This window comes from Pseudophryne corroboree, chromosome 3 (assembly GCF_028390025.1).
Source record: "Pseudophryne corroboree isolate aPseCor3 chromosome 3, aPseCor3.hap2, whole genome shotgun sequence".
In the NCBI taxonomy this organism is placed as follows: domain Eukaryota; kingdom Metazoa; phylum Chordata; class Amphibia; order Anura; family Myobatrachidae; genus Pseudophryne; species Pseudophryne corroboree.
The window spans coordinates 376,154,125-376,168,443 of record NC_086446.1 but is presented as its reverse complement, the minus strand read 5'-3'; the positions used below and the strand labels follow the sequence as shown (position 1 = coordinate 376,168,443).

Genomic DNA, 14,319 nt, shown 5'->3' with positions numbered 1-14,319 from the left:
ACTCTGTTATGACCTATATACCTATTCAGGTGAGTAGCTGGACCCGACTCCTACATGGTGGTGACACTTGTCATTGCCCCAAGGTATCGGGCCCACTTTCGCTGCTGGGTGGTTAACACTGTTTAGAATACCTTTTTTTAAACCTTGTCCTCTGTACCCATGCAGGTTTACCTTGGATGCAGATCCTGGCCTTGAACCCTGTACGTAGACTAGTTGCCAAACCTCCCTCACCCCTGGAATACCTACTTGTGATGTGGAATCACCCTCTGTTGTGACCTAGATACCTATTCAGGTGAGTAGTTGGACCCGACTCCAACATGGTGGTGACACTTGTCATTGCCCCAAGGTATCGGGCCCACTCTCGCTGCTGGGTGGTTAACACTGTTTAGAATACCTTTTTTTAAACCTTGTCCTCTGTACCCATGCAGGTTTACCTTGGATGCAGATCCTAGCCTTGAACCCTGTACATAGACCAGTTGCCAAACCTCCCTCACCCCTGGAAGACCTACTTGTGATGTGGAATCACCCTCTGTTGTGTCCTGGATGCCTATTCAGGTGAGTAGCTGGACCCGACTTCTACATGATGGTGACACTTGTCATTGCCCCAAGTTATCGGGCCCACTCTTGCTTCTAGGTGGTTAACACTGTGTAGAATACCTTTTTTTAAATCTTCTCCTCTGTATCCATGCAGGTTTCTCCTTTCAATGCAGATCCTGGCCTTGAACCCTGTACTTAGACCACTTGCCAAACCCCCCCTCCCCCTTACTCCTGGAAGGCCTATTTGTGATGGGGAATCACCCTCTGTTGTGACCTAGATACCTATTCAGGTGAGTAGCTGCACCCGACTCCTACATGGTGGTGACACTTGTCATTGTCCCTAGGTATCGGGCCCACTCTCACTTCTGGGTGGTTAACACTGTTTACAATTCCTTTTTTTAAACCCTGTCCTCTGTACCCATGCAGGTTTACTTTCGATGCAGGTCCTGGCCTTGAACCCTGTACGTAGACCAGTTGCCAAACCCAGACAACTTGCCAAACTCCCCCTCACTCCTGGAAGGTCTACTTGTGATGTGGAATCACCCTCTAGTGTGACCTGGATGCCTATTCAGGAGAGTAGCTGGACCCGACTTCTACATGGTGGTGACACTTTTTTAATTTCCCCAAAGTATCGGGCCCACTCTCGCTGCTGGGTGGTTAATACTGTTTAGAATACCTTTTTTTAAACCTTGTCCTCTGTACCCATGCAGGTTTTCTTTTGATGCAGATCCTGGCCTTGAACACTGTACGTAGTCCAGTTGCCAAACCTCCCTCACTCCTGGAAGACCTACTTGTGATGTGGAATCACCCTCTGTTGTGACCTGGATGCCTATTCAGGTGAGTAGCTGGACCCGACTCCTACATGGCGGTGACACTTGTCATTGCCCCAAGGTAACGGGCCCACTCTTGCTGCTAAGTGGTTAACACTGTTTAGAATACCTTTTTTTAAACCTTGTCCTCTGTACCCATGCAGGTTTACTTTCGGTGCTGATCCTGGCCTTGAACCCTGTATGTAGACCACTTGCCAAACCTCCCTCACTCCTGGAAGACCTACTTGTGACGTGGAATCACCCTCTGTTATGACCTATATACCTATTCAGGTGAGTAGCTGGACCCGACTCCTACATGGTGGTGACACTTGTCATTGCCCCAAGGTATCGGGCCCACTTTCGCTGCTGGGTGGTTAACACTGTTTACAATACCTTTTTTTAAACCTTGTCCTCTGTACCCATGCAGGTTTACCTTGGATGCAGATCCTGGCCTTGAACCCTGTACGTAGACCAGTTGCCAAACCCCCCCATACTCCTGGAAGGCCTACTTGTGATGTGGAATCACCCTCTGTTGTGACCTGGATGCCTATTCAGGTGAGTAGCTGGACCCGACTCCTACATGGTGGTGACACTTGTCATTGTCCCAAGGTATCGGGCCCACTTTCGCTGCTGGGTGGTTAACACTGTTTACAATACCTTTTTTTAAACCTTGTCCTCTGTACCTATGCAGGTTTACTTTCGATGCAGATCCTGGCCTTGAACCCTGTACGTAGACTAGTTGCCAAACCTCCCTCACCCCTGGAATACCTACTTGTGATGTGGAATCACCCTCTGTTGTGACCTAGATACCTATTCAGGTGAGTAGTTGGATCCGACTCCTATATGGTGGTGACACCTGTCATTGCCCCACGTTTTTGGGCCCACTCTCGCTGCTGGATGGGTAACACTGTTTACAATACCTTTTTTTAAATCTAGTCCTCTGTACCCATGCAGGTTTCCTTTCGATGCAGATCCTGGCCTTGAACCCTGTACTTAGACCACTTGCCAACCCCCCCCCCCCCCCCCCCACCCCCTTACTCCTGGAAGGCCTATTTGTGATGGGAAATCACCCTCTGTTGTGACCTAGATACCTATTCAGGTGAGTAGCTGGACCCGACTCCTACATGGTGGTGACACTTGTCATTGTCCCAAGGTATCGGGCCCACTCTCACTACTGGGTGGTTAACACTGTTTACAATACATTTTTTTAAACCTTGTCCTCTGTACCTATGCAGGTTTACTTTCGATGCAGATCCTGGCCTTGAACCCTGTACGTAGACTAGTTGCCAAACCTTCCTCACCCCTGGAATACCTACTTGTGATGTGGAATCACCCTCTGTTGTGACCTAGATACCTATTCAGGTGAGTAGCTGGACCCGACTCCTACATGGTGGTGACACTTGTCATTGTCCCAAGGTATCGGGCCCACTCTCACTACTGGGTGGTTAACACTGTTTACAATTCCTTTTTTTAAACCTTGTCCTCTGTACCCATGCAGGTTTACCTTGGATGCAGATCCTGGCCTTGAACCCTGTACGTAGACCACTTGCCAAACCCAGACCACTTGCTAAACCCCCCTCACTCCTGGAAGGCTACTTGTGATGTGGAATCACCCTCTAGTGTGACCTGGATGCCTATTCAGGTGGGTAGCTGGACCCGACTCCTACATGGTGGTGACACTTGTCATTGCCCCAACGGATCGGCGCCCACTCTCGCTGCTGGGTGGTTAACATTGTTTAGAATACCTTTTTTTAAACCTTGTCCTCTGTACCCATGCAGGTTTACTTTTGATGCAGATCCTGGCCTTGAACCCTGTACGTAGACCACTTGCCAAACCTCCCTCACCCCTGGAAGACCTACTTGTGATGTGGAATCACCCTCTGTTGTGACCTGGATGCCTATTCAGGTGAGTAGTTGGACCCGACTCCTGCATGGTGGTGACACTTGTCATTGCCCCAAGGTATCGGGCCCATTCTTGCTGCTGGGTGGTTAACACTGTTTAGAATACCTTTTTTAAACCTCGTCCTCTGTACCCATGCAGGTTTACCTTGGATGCAGATTCTTGCCTTGAACCCTGTACGTAGACCACTTGCCAAACCCCCCTCACTCCTGGAAGACCTACTTGTGATGTGGAATCACCCTCTGTTAGGACCTGGATGCCTGTTCAGGTGAGTAGCTGGACCCGACTCCTACATGGTGGTCAGGGGCAGATTGGCCCACCAGGACACCATGACAGATTCCGATGGGCCGGTCCCATACCCCCTTCAGCTAAACTGATTCACACTCAGGCTGGCCTGGCTCACACTCTTTCCAGTACTTGCAGTTCATTGGAATGCAATCCGGTAGTTAGGCTAGAAAGGACTTCTGGGTGCCGATAGCCTTGAAAAGTGTTGAAGCTGTTCTAGCAACGGAGTGCCTGGAGAAAGTTTACAAGCCCAGCAGCATACTCTCCCTTACCCCAGCCAAAGGTCTCTCCCCATCACTGTACGTTGAAACATATAAGGTTAAAAAAATGGGGTTTGTAGAATGAAAAATCAATAAAATCAGAAGTAGATTAAAGGCATGACAGCAGTGTCAGTAGACACTGAAAGTAGGTTATCAGTCCTTGTTGTAAATACCAAATTGCTTTCTAACAATTATTTAAAATGCCCGCTCTAATTTATACTGCGGACGCCAGGCGCATCTTAGTACCATATACGATAAAAGTGCGCTGTACGTCGCAAATCACTGCATCCTTTAAGAGAAAACAATACACCCACACATTATCTGAGTTCCAAAGCTCATTGATGTATATATTTGTTATTAATAGGATATGTATTCAATATATCACAATGTACAGTATACATATAGTTACATGGTTACAATTTATACAGTAAGCAGTTAATACAAACTAAATCAATTACATACAGTTACAGGCCAGCAAATACATCACCATATCTTTCTCATATAAAGTCTTCCCTCCATCTCTCTCTCTCTCTCTCTCTCTCTGTAAAATCATGTAGGCACCGGACTGACAGCAACTCCACCATCGTCTGGGACAAAACAGCAACTTCTGTGTGTCTGATCAGCAATACACTATGTAGTTTGGGGGAGTGCACACATCTAGTCTAGGAGAGGGAACTTTCTCATTCACTGGTCAATTCATATGCAAAGCAGGTTCAGCCTTGAAGAAATCAAAAGGGCTGGCCTGAGTTTCCTGTCCACCACCTGCTTGGAATGTCCATTGTTCTAATAAAAATGACTTTAGCTTTCATGCATTTAATCATAACTACTCATAGCAATGTCCTACAACTTAATAACAAGCATCAAATGAATCTACACATTAATCTGGTTACTGTAATACCAAACATGACATGTCTATCTTGCTCTGCTACAATAATACACATACATGACGTTACTCCATTATATAATTTTAAATCATTATGATGTCTGGCGCTTGATATTTTATAATTATGTGCTGTATGAAATATGTGTTGAATCTATCTCTGTGGCATGTCTGTGTAAATGCGTATGTTACCATATATTGCTGTGCTCGCTGCGTGTGACTCATATGTGTGGAGTCTGTATGTTCTCTCTATGTAATATTTTTGACTGCGACAGTCCACTCTTTGGCAGTAAACAATAACTGCCATCAATTATTAACATAAGAAAAAAATATTTCAGACAATAATCGGTGACCTAGACACAAGTATGTATTCATTTCGCAAATCAGATGTTTGACCATTTTTAGGGAAGACAGGGAGGAGGATGAGACATCCTCTATATGCACTCGGCAGTCACGGGACCACTGGTTGGGTGTGGGACAACATTCAACCTTGTCAAAGTCAGAAAAATATCTCTATGCACACTACCATATTTGCACCTCACACAGGTCCGTGCTGCGCATGCGTACGCTCTCCCGTACGTGCGCATACTCACAGTCGCGGGCACCCGCAGGCGCACGGTATGCGTATTTACGGTAGAGTTTATGTGATCGTAGCGTGCGACTCAATCATTACATATTTTCACTATATAATGTATTTTGTAGATCATGGTCCCTTTGATAGATTCTGAAAGTTTAGTTAACATAGCATGTTCCTGAACAGAGAGATCCCTCTTTGTATTGTACGAAGGGTCTAACAGGGGTCATACAGTGGTGTTTGGTACCCATCGGAAGAGTATTTAAATAGCAATATTCCGGTGTTGGTTTGGAGCGGATTAATCGCTCGTGCGAATAGTTATGGACATAAGAAGTTTATGTCCATTTACTATTATTTGTTCTTATTTAGTCATGCGGCGGGAAACCCAGTATCCCACCCACCTGAACAGTTGGAAGCAGTCACAGCCCACCTGTATGAATCAACCTATGACCTTTTGTTATAATGCGAAGCCGAATTCCTGTGTCCAATGAACAATGAGATTGTAGGGACCATTGAATTGTATTGTGTGTGGGGCATAAATAGGCAGGCCGACCATATCCAGTTCACTCTCTTCAACGGTTCTCATTGCTGATAATCGGGAGCTGGATATCGAGGCGCATGCGATCGTTTCCCCTTGTGCGTAAGTGTTTCTCCGCAACTATATTGATCTTCTTGTTATTGTGGGCCAATCTCTCTCTCTCTCTCTCTCTCTCTCTCTTCTCCTCTTTCTCTCTTATTTTCCCTTAAATAGTAATTGTATTGTATTTCCTGTGTAGTTATCTGGTTAGGTAGTCTATGTTATATTGTAGTGTATGATTTGTATTTGTATTAATTCTTTTGCAAGTATATCATTCATAATATATATATATATATTAGGCGTTGGACCCTAAGCCCAGGTATCTGTGTATTTCTTATAGTGTTAAGTATTCTCAGAGCGTCGGTGACGCTAGAACAGCTTTAAAGGTAATAAGGTTATACTGTGTTGCATTTACACTCTATCATTACACTAGGGTTTTATTGCACAATACACTGTTTATGGTTTAGATACAAAGGTTTAACATTGTGAGCGTCAGCGCCGCTGGTGATCTCCTCGTGGTCCCGAGCGTCCGCTACGCTATAGCGAATCATTACGTTAGTCGGCAGCCAATAGCGTGCCTGCCTGTGATCTCTTGGCCGTGAGCGAACGTGACGCTTGAGCGTCTCGACCACGGCTAAGCGATCGTTACGCAACGAGCGTACCCTTACGGTACTTCATACGTAGATAGCGTACAGCGTTCTTAGACCTCATAAAGGGTATTATATAAGATAAATATTTAGCTTTATCAATTGCGGGCTCGTCCTGTCCTTCACATATCTGCACTAGGTAATTTCAGCAGACATTATCCAGCAGCAAAGGGCGGGAGATCATATTCCTCGTAGTGCTGTTTGGATAAGCGTCTGCTTCTCTTAGTAAAGGGTGCTGAAGGAATCCGGGAACCGGAGGTAAGAACAACACGCTAGTCTCTTTTAAAACTGTTTATTTCCCTGTCTTGCGTACACACGCACGCACACATATATATCTGCATTTCTTTTTTTTTCTTCATTTATGTATTTTCGTATATCACTCTCCTGTTTGCCAGTTTTATAGTTGATAAACGTGCTAAGAGAGATTTGCCGCTATTTCATAGTTTAAGAGTAAAGGTAACATAGTTAAAGTATAGACAAACACACAAGTTTGCCTGAGAGACAAGGCGAAGTCAGTGTGGTGCGTGGTAGATGATAAAGGATCATCTACATTGATAAACGTATAAATTGTGTTACGGTGGATCTTTGCTTTGCGTACATGTGTCTCTAACAAAGGACTGAGACTTGCGTACGCAAACCAAAGGCCGACGCATGCAGCGTATATCACGCAGCGGAGCGTCCGGGTACGCCCACGTAACTCAAATCACAAGTGTTAATTTTTTTTCAACGCGATAAATAGCGCAACGCGGTAAATAACGCAAGGCGATAAATCGCGCAAATCTATTTTAACATTCGAAATTTAAATTAATAGATCCTTCTCCTAATTTGTAACACATCTGGTCTAAAGAGAAATTTCTGCGCAGAAATAGAAATAGAAACAAAAGTGTATATGTGGTGAGTGAGTGTTTGTTTTTACAATTTTTGAGGTTGAACCACAAGAAAAGTCGAGTTCTCGTGAGGTACATGCGTGTAAGTGACGTACATGGTGGCTAGGGAGGCATCCCTGGTTAAAACATACAATTTGAGCATTAGAGTGTAGCAGACCAGGAGGTCATACTGTAACAGACCAGGAGGTCATAGCAGACCAGCAGGTTCAGGTACAGCAGACAAGAAAGTCTGCTATACAGTCCACAGGCACAACACCAAGAAAGGGTTGGTGCAACACCCATATAGGCCATACAAGCTCTGGCTGAAGGAATTCGCAGCCGTAATTTTCGATTCCACTGGTCGCTCCGTACATAAGATTAGTTGCTTATGTGCTGAACGATTGTACCGCACGTAATTGTGTGCATTAGTAAACCTGACCGGTACTATTTGTGTACGAAGGTCATAAACGCTATTTGTACATTCTAACGTGATTTGTGTAATTTTTTTTATTTTAAGGGAGGTTCGCTGCTCACTCAGGAACTATCCAACAACCAATAGTTACTGGAAAGAGTAAGTGTTCTTCGGATCACCCTCACAGGTTCCAGTAAATAGAGGTTCAGGTCGCAGGGTCCCTGGGTCGAGTACGCCAGCACCATATCGGTGTGATCAGGTCGTATTGGTCGGCGTGGGCGAGTGAGTGGGGTACTCGGTAAACCGCCACCGTCAGCCTATTTTGAACATTTTGGTTTGCGTAAGGGTTGGCTGAATAAAGCAACACCTTCGAACTATGGGGGCCACTTGTTCAGGTAGGGGGCGATCAACCTCGGTTCGGGTTGATTCAGTGAACCGACCAGTCGGGTCGGCAAGATACGTAATGTGTGAGAAATACGGAAGTCACACAGAAGCTTTATGTGATGAATGGGAGAGAATGACAATACATGACGGGGAGAAATTCCCAAGAGTAGGTAGCTTCAGCACAGAAGTGTTAACGAATTTAAGGAGAAGGATATGTCTCATTAAATCAGCAAAGAGACGAATCAAGCATTATGATTATTTACAGTTGTGGCAACAGGAGGGTGACATACAGAGAGGATTGGCTCAGGCGGCGGGATCTGGCTCGATCAGAAAACTGATAGCCACGGCCCCACCGCCACCATATATATCGGGAGAAAAATTGGTTGCGGAGAATGACGCACTAAGGTGTAACACACAAACACTTAGCAACTGTGTAAATGTTAAAGATAATGTTAACCAATTAACCAATGCAAGTATTAACCCGTGCAAGTTGTACCCTGTTTTGAACTTTCCTCAGGAGTGTGATCAAGAGGACGAATCGGCAACAATTTCAGCGCTCTCTCTAGCAGCCACCATAGCAGAAACCACAGTAGGCACAGCTCCACCCCCGAGATTAGTAACAAAGGCCCCTAGCGGAGGGATAGGTGAGGTCGTATCAACGGGTAAGTACGGCACCATACACTATGCTGAAACTATTTCACCACAGCCTGTAGAATCTACACAGAATGAGGTTGTTAGAGTTAACCCTGTTAAGGTAATAGTAGTTCCAAATGGGAAAACAGACACTTCAGGAGTCACTCCTGTTAGGAACATTGCCATGTACAGCCCATTTTCCCGAATGGAATTAAGGCCCATAGTGTCGGAATTCCCTGACCCTAGAAAAGACTTAGTTGCCAGCCAAAAATACATCAGAGACCTAGTTAACACTGTAGAGCCCAACAACAAAGACTGGCAGATATTGCTGAGAGCATGTTTACCCTCCAATGTCGACGCAGCTCAATTTTTAGCTGACTGTGGATTAGATCAGGATGTACCTCTTACAGATGTGTACAACAAAGACAATGTAAAAAGAATAAGTTTACAGTTAAAGGAGTATTTCCCAGCCGTAGTTAAATGGAACAAAATATTCTCCATTAAACAGAAGGAGTCAGAAACAGCTGCAGAGTATTTTCACAGAGCATTATCAGAAATGGCAAAATACACCGGCATAGAGGACATTAAAACAAACATAAACCATCGAGAAGTAGCAGTATCGGTACTGATGGATGGTTTAAAAGAATCATTAAAGACTAGGGTACAGACCACACAACCATGTTGGCGAGGTCTGTCTGTGGCTACTTTGAGAGAGGCTGCTATTGATCACGATAGGAACATCACCAGACACAGGGAACAACAAGGTGATAAGTTAATGGCAGTAAGTATACAGGCCCTGACCACAAGACAGCCTTTGTTTATATCACCAAACCCTGTGGGTAAGTCAAATGTGGTTACTTGTTATTCTTGTCATAAACAGGGACACATGGCACGAGATTGTAGAATGAAGAATTCACGAAACTCATACCAACCCCCTAGACAACGACACGACACCCGACATTGGGAGCAGGGTCCGCAGAAACGGAGTTATGAGCCACATACAGGGGAAACAAAAAGATATCCCCCGAACAGAGACTGGCAAGCCTCTGGTAGCTCCCAATTAACTCCATCACAAGTAGTTGCTGCCAGCGGGATTCAGGGAGGTCACCATACCCAATAGGGGTGTGGCCATACCTGTAATCTGCAGCCAGTAAAATTGATTGCAAGCCTTGGAAGTGAACCAGAAATTGCAATCAATGTAGCTGGTAAATCATTAAACTTTCTTGTAGACACAGGGGCGGCCAAATCAGTGATAAATTCGACAGTGGGCATGAGAACCACTGGTAAGACAATTCCAGCCATAGGGGTAACGGGAGTAGTCCAGCACTACCCTGTTAGCAAACCAGCCGAGATTACAGTAGGGCCTTTACATACCAAGCATTCCTTTTTGCTGGCTGCATCGGCACCGACTAATCTCCTGGGAAGAGACTTACTGTGTAAAATGGGGTGCGTCATTTATTGTACTCCTGAAGGTGTATTCTTGGACATACCTGAGAATCACGCTCAGGAAGTGCGAGACATGTTAGACTCCCCGTCAAAATTAATGTCACATACCATTATGACAAATAGGACTCCCTCCCAAGTAGAAGAAATGACATCTCAGATACCAGAGTCACTTTGGACTAAAGATGGACAGGACACTGGATTAATGGCAAACGTAGCTCCGGTAGTTGTACAAGTAAAAGATGGTAGGATAGCTCCAAAAATCCCACAGTACCCTCTGAAGCCAGAGGTGGAGTTAGGAGTTTACCCAGTAATAGAGCGCTTGCTACAACAGGGCATTCTGGTAAGAACGTCCAGCACTGCCAATAGTCCCATCTTCCCTGTTAAAAAGAGTGGGGGGAGGGGTTACCGGCTAGTGCAGGATCTAAGGGGGATTAACAAAATAGTTGAGAGTCAGTTCCCCGTAGTGCCAAATCCAGCTGTCATCCTAATGCAAATCCCTCCCACTGCGAAAATTTTTCACTGTTATTGACCTCTGCTCCGCTTTCTTTTCGGTACCTCTGCACCCTGACAGTCAATATTTGTTTGCATTTACATACAGAGGAGTCCAATACACATGGACTCGATTACCACAAGGATTCATAGATAGCCCAAGTATATTTTCTCAGGCTTTGCATGATTGTTTACAGTCTTTCCAACCAGTGAGTGGATCAGTATTAATACAGTACGTGGATGATCTACTACTGTGTTCTGATTCATTGGAAGCATCCCTGAAGGATACGAAACAGCTCCTGTTTCATCTTTCAGACACAGGACACAAGGTTTCCAAAGACAAGTTGCAATTATGCCAAACTAAGGTAAAATATTTGGGACACTGTCTAACACAAGGACTGAGACACCTGACCGCTGATAGAATTCAAGCAATTAGAGACATGACTCTGCCCCAAACCCAGCAACAGATCAGAACATTTTTAGTAATGTGTGGGTATTGCCGTAATTGGATCCCAGGGTTTTCCATCCTGGCGTTACCCTTGCAGGAGATGGTCTCCTCAAACAAACCTGATCGGATTTCGCATACAGACGAGTCTGAGACAGCATTTGAGAGACTTAAACAGTGCCTAACGCAGGCACCAGCATTGGGTATGCCAGACTATGGGAAACCCTTTGAACTATACGGAACAGAAAGTGCTGGTTGCGCGGCAGGCGTACTAACCCAAAAGCACGGTGATGCCAGCAGGCCGGTAGCATATTACAGCGCTCAGCTAGATACGGTAGCGCGATCCCTCCCCACATGCTTGCGAAGCGTTGCTGCGATAGCATTGCTAGTAACGAAAAGCGAAGACGTCGTGCTAGGTCACAACCTCACAATTCATACACCACATGCAGTGTCAGCCTTGTTAAATTCTGCCCAAACCAGACACGTCTCATCAGCGCGGTTTACAAGATGGGAATTGGCACTAATGGCCCCCGTAAACATCACCATAAGGAGATGCAGTGCATTAAATCCTGCAACATATCTCCCAGGTGTGCCTGGACAGGCACAAAGGGTGGAGGATGAGAGTGGTGGGGAAGGAGAATTTAATACAAAGGAAGACACACATGATTGTATGGAATATTTGACCCAAAATTTTACCGCAAGGCCTGACATCAGTGACAACCCACTGGAAGATGTAGAACTTACGTTCTACACGGACGGTAGTTGTCATAGACAGTCAGACTCGGGAGACTTGTGTACTGGATACGCAGTCGTAGATGACCAAGGCACCATAGAAGCGGAACCGCTAGGCCCACCTCACTCAGCCCAGGTTGCTGAACTGGTCGCCCTAACCAGAGCATGTGAATTGGCTAAGGGCAAATCAGCCAATATCTACACCGATTCTAGATACGCATTCGGGGTAGTCCATGATTTCGGAGCCCTATGGCGCCTCAGAAATTTCATGACGGCAGCTGGTACACCGGTAGCGCATGCAGCTCACATAAAAAGGCTTCTAACAGCGATACAGGAACCCGACAGAGTGGCTGTTATCAAATGTAAAGCACACACATATAGCCAAGACCCAGTATCACTTGGTAACAGCCGAGCAGACGAAGCTGCTAAATTAGCAGCTGCTACCCCCAGACAGACAGACACCACACAACTGATGGTATTTAATACCATCAACACACAGAAGTTGTGTGAGATGCAAAATTTGTGTTCCACACAGGAAAAGGCAGTCTGGAAGGCAAAAGGATATGGTCAGGAGTCCTCAGGACTCGGGACGGATGGACACGGTAAACCAGTGGCCCCCAAAGCATACCTTCCATGTTTAGCTGAGGCAGCTCACGGGCTGACTCATCTGGGCAAGGAAGGGATGTGCAAGTTGGTAAGAGCATATTGGTGTGCCCCAGGATTTTCATCTCATGCGAGTAAAAGGGCAATGTCATGCCTTACCTGTCTGAGAAAGAACATCGGAAAGGCAATACCTACAGAACCATCTCATATCCCACCTGCCGGCGGCCCTTTCCAGGTAATACAGATTGACTTTATTCAATTACCCCCTTGTCGAAATTTGAAATATGTACTTGTTTGTATAGATGTTTTCTCAAATTGGGTCGAAGCATTTCCAGCGGCTACAAATACCGCTATGTTTACTGCTAAGAAAATTGTGCAGGAATTTGTATGTAGATATAGTATCCCTAGAATTATCGAAAGTGATAGGGGTACCCATTTTACAGGTGATGTCTTTCAAGGAATGTGTAAATTGATGGGAATTGATAGCAAGCTGCACACTCCATACCGTCCACAGGCGAGTGCGAAAGTGGAAAGAGTGAACAGCACTATTAAAAATAAACTGAGTAAAGTGATGGCAGAGACAGGATTGACATGGCCAGAAGCTTTACCCATTGTACTGTACAGCATCAGAACCACTCCCAGGTCCCCTCTTAATCTGTCTCCCTTTGAAATCTTGTTTGGTCGACAACCGCATGTTATGATTAACCCTCAGGATGATTTGAAGTGTAACAATGAAGTGACTGTAAAATACTTGATTAACATGAGTAAACAGTTAAGGAATCAAAATGATAATCTGAAGTTAGTGATTCCTGATTTACCAGATAGTAATTGTCATGACATTGAACCTGGGGATTATGTAATGATACGGAATTTTCTACGCTCAGGTTGCCTTATTGACAGATGGGAAGGACCATACCAGGTCTTATTGACTAGCACTACAGCATTGAAGGTTGCTGAGAGAGAGACTTGGGTTCATTCGTCCCACTGTAAAAAGGTTGCTGATCCAGAGAGGCCCCGTGATAAGGAACAGACGGTAGAGGTTGTATCACTGGAGTGTCTGTTTCAGGAGGATTGAGGCGGCACCTGAGCATTGAAAATCACAAGACCAAAAGCAGTTGTCGATCCCCTGTCCCCTTTTATTGTTTTTCTCCAACTTCCCATCCCATCTCCCTCAATTATTTTTTTCCCCCTTCTCATTCTTCTCCGTTTCCTCCTACAAGATGGACTTGCCCCAAGAGACTGTGATCCGGATTTTCCTGTTGACCATGACGTTGACCAGAGCAGTCTGTGCCGGCGAGAGTACCATGGAGGTCGAGAGAGGTTCTGGGATGGGTTCTGATGACAGAGATGGAGGCGTAGTTTTCCAAGAACAACATAATCAACAAGCAAAGGCGAGTATCAGAAAACGATCCGATAGCATTGACCATAGAAGGAATTGTGAAGGATTGTTAGCTGAAGAAAACTGTATCTGTCGGCTCTGTAACAATGTCATTGAGGATGGGTGCATAAAGAAATGCCAATCCAGTTTTAATATCCATATGGACCGGCATCCATTGAGTGACTATCACTCCTTAGTGGGTAGTGTGTTAAATAAAACAGATTGTTGGGTATGCTCTCAAGTACCTCAAGGTCATAGCAAATCAGGGCTAGTACCATTTCCTTTAACGTTAGGGGAGGTACTTGAGTTAAGTGGTGGGAGACCGGTGGACAGGAGGTTTAATATCTCCAGCCCTCCTAGTTTGAAGCTCCACCAATACCATGTGGATAGGTCCCTATTATGTTTTAACATCTCCAATCCCCGAAAGCCGGGAAATTGGGAAGTGTCATGGAGTAATCAAAC

The 14,319-nt window shown here is 45.3% G+C and overlaps 1 long non-coding RNA gene across 1 annotated transcript; it reads left to right on the top strand.

Moving 5' to 3' along the window:
- Positions 1–988: 988 nt before the first annotated feature.
- On the top strand, positions 989–1,617 carry LOC135057806 (uncharacterized). Its single transcript, XR_010244371.1, has 3 exons — positions 989–1,137; positions 1,248–1,374; positions 1,511–1,617. It is a non-coding gene; the product is annotated as an uncharacterized LOC135057806 (long non-coding RNA).
- Positions 1,618–14,319: the final 12,702 nt, after the last annotated feature.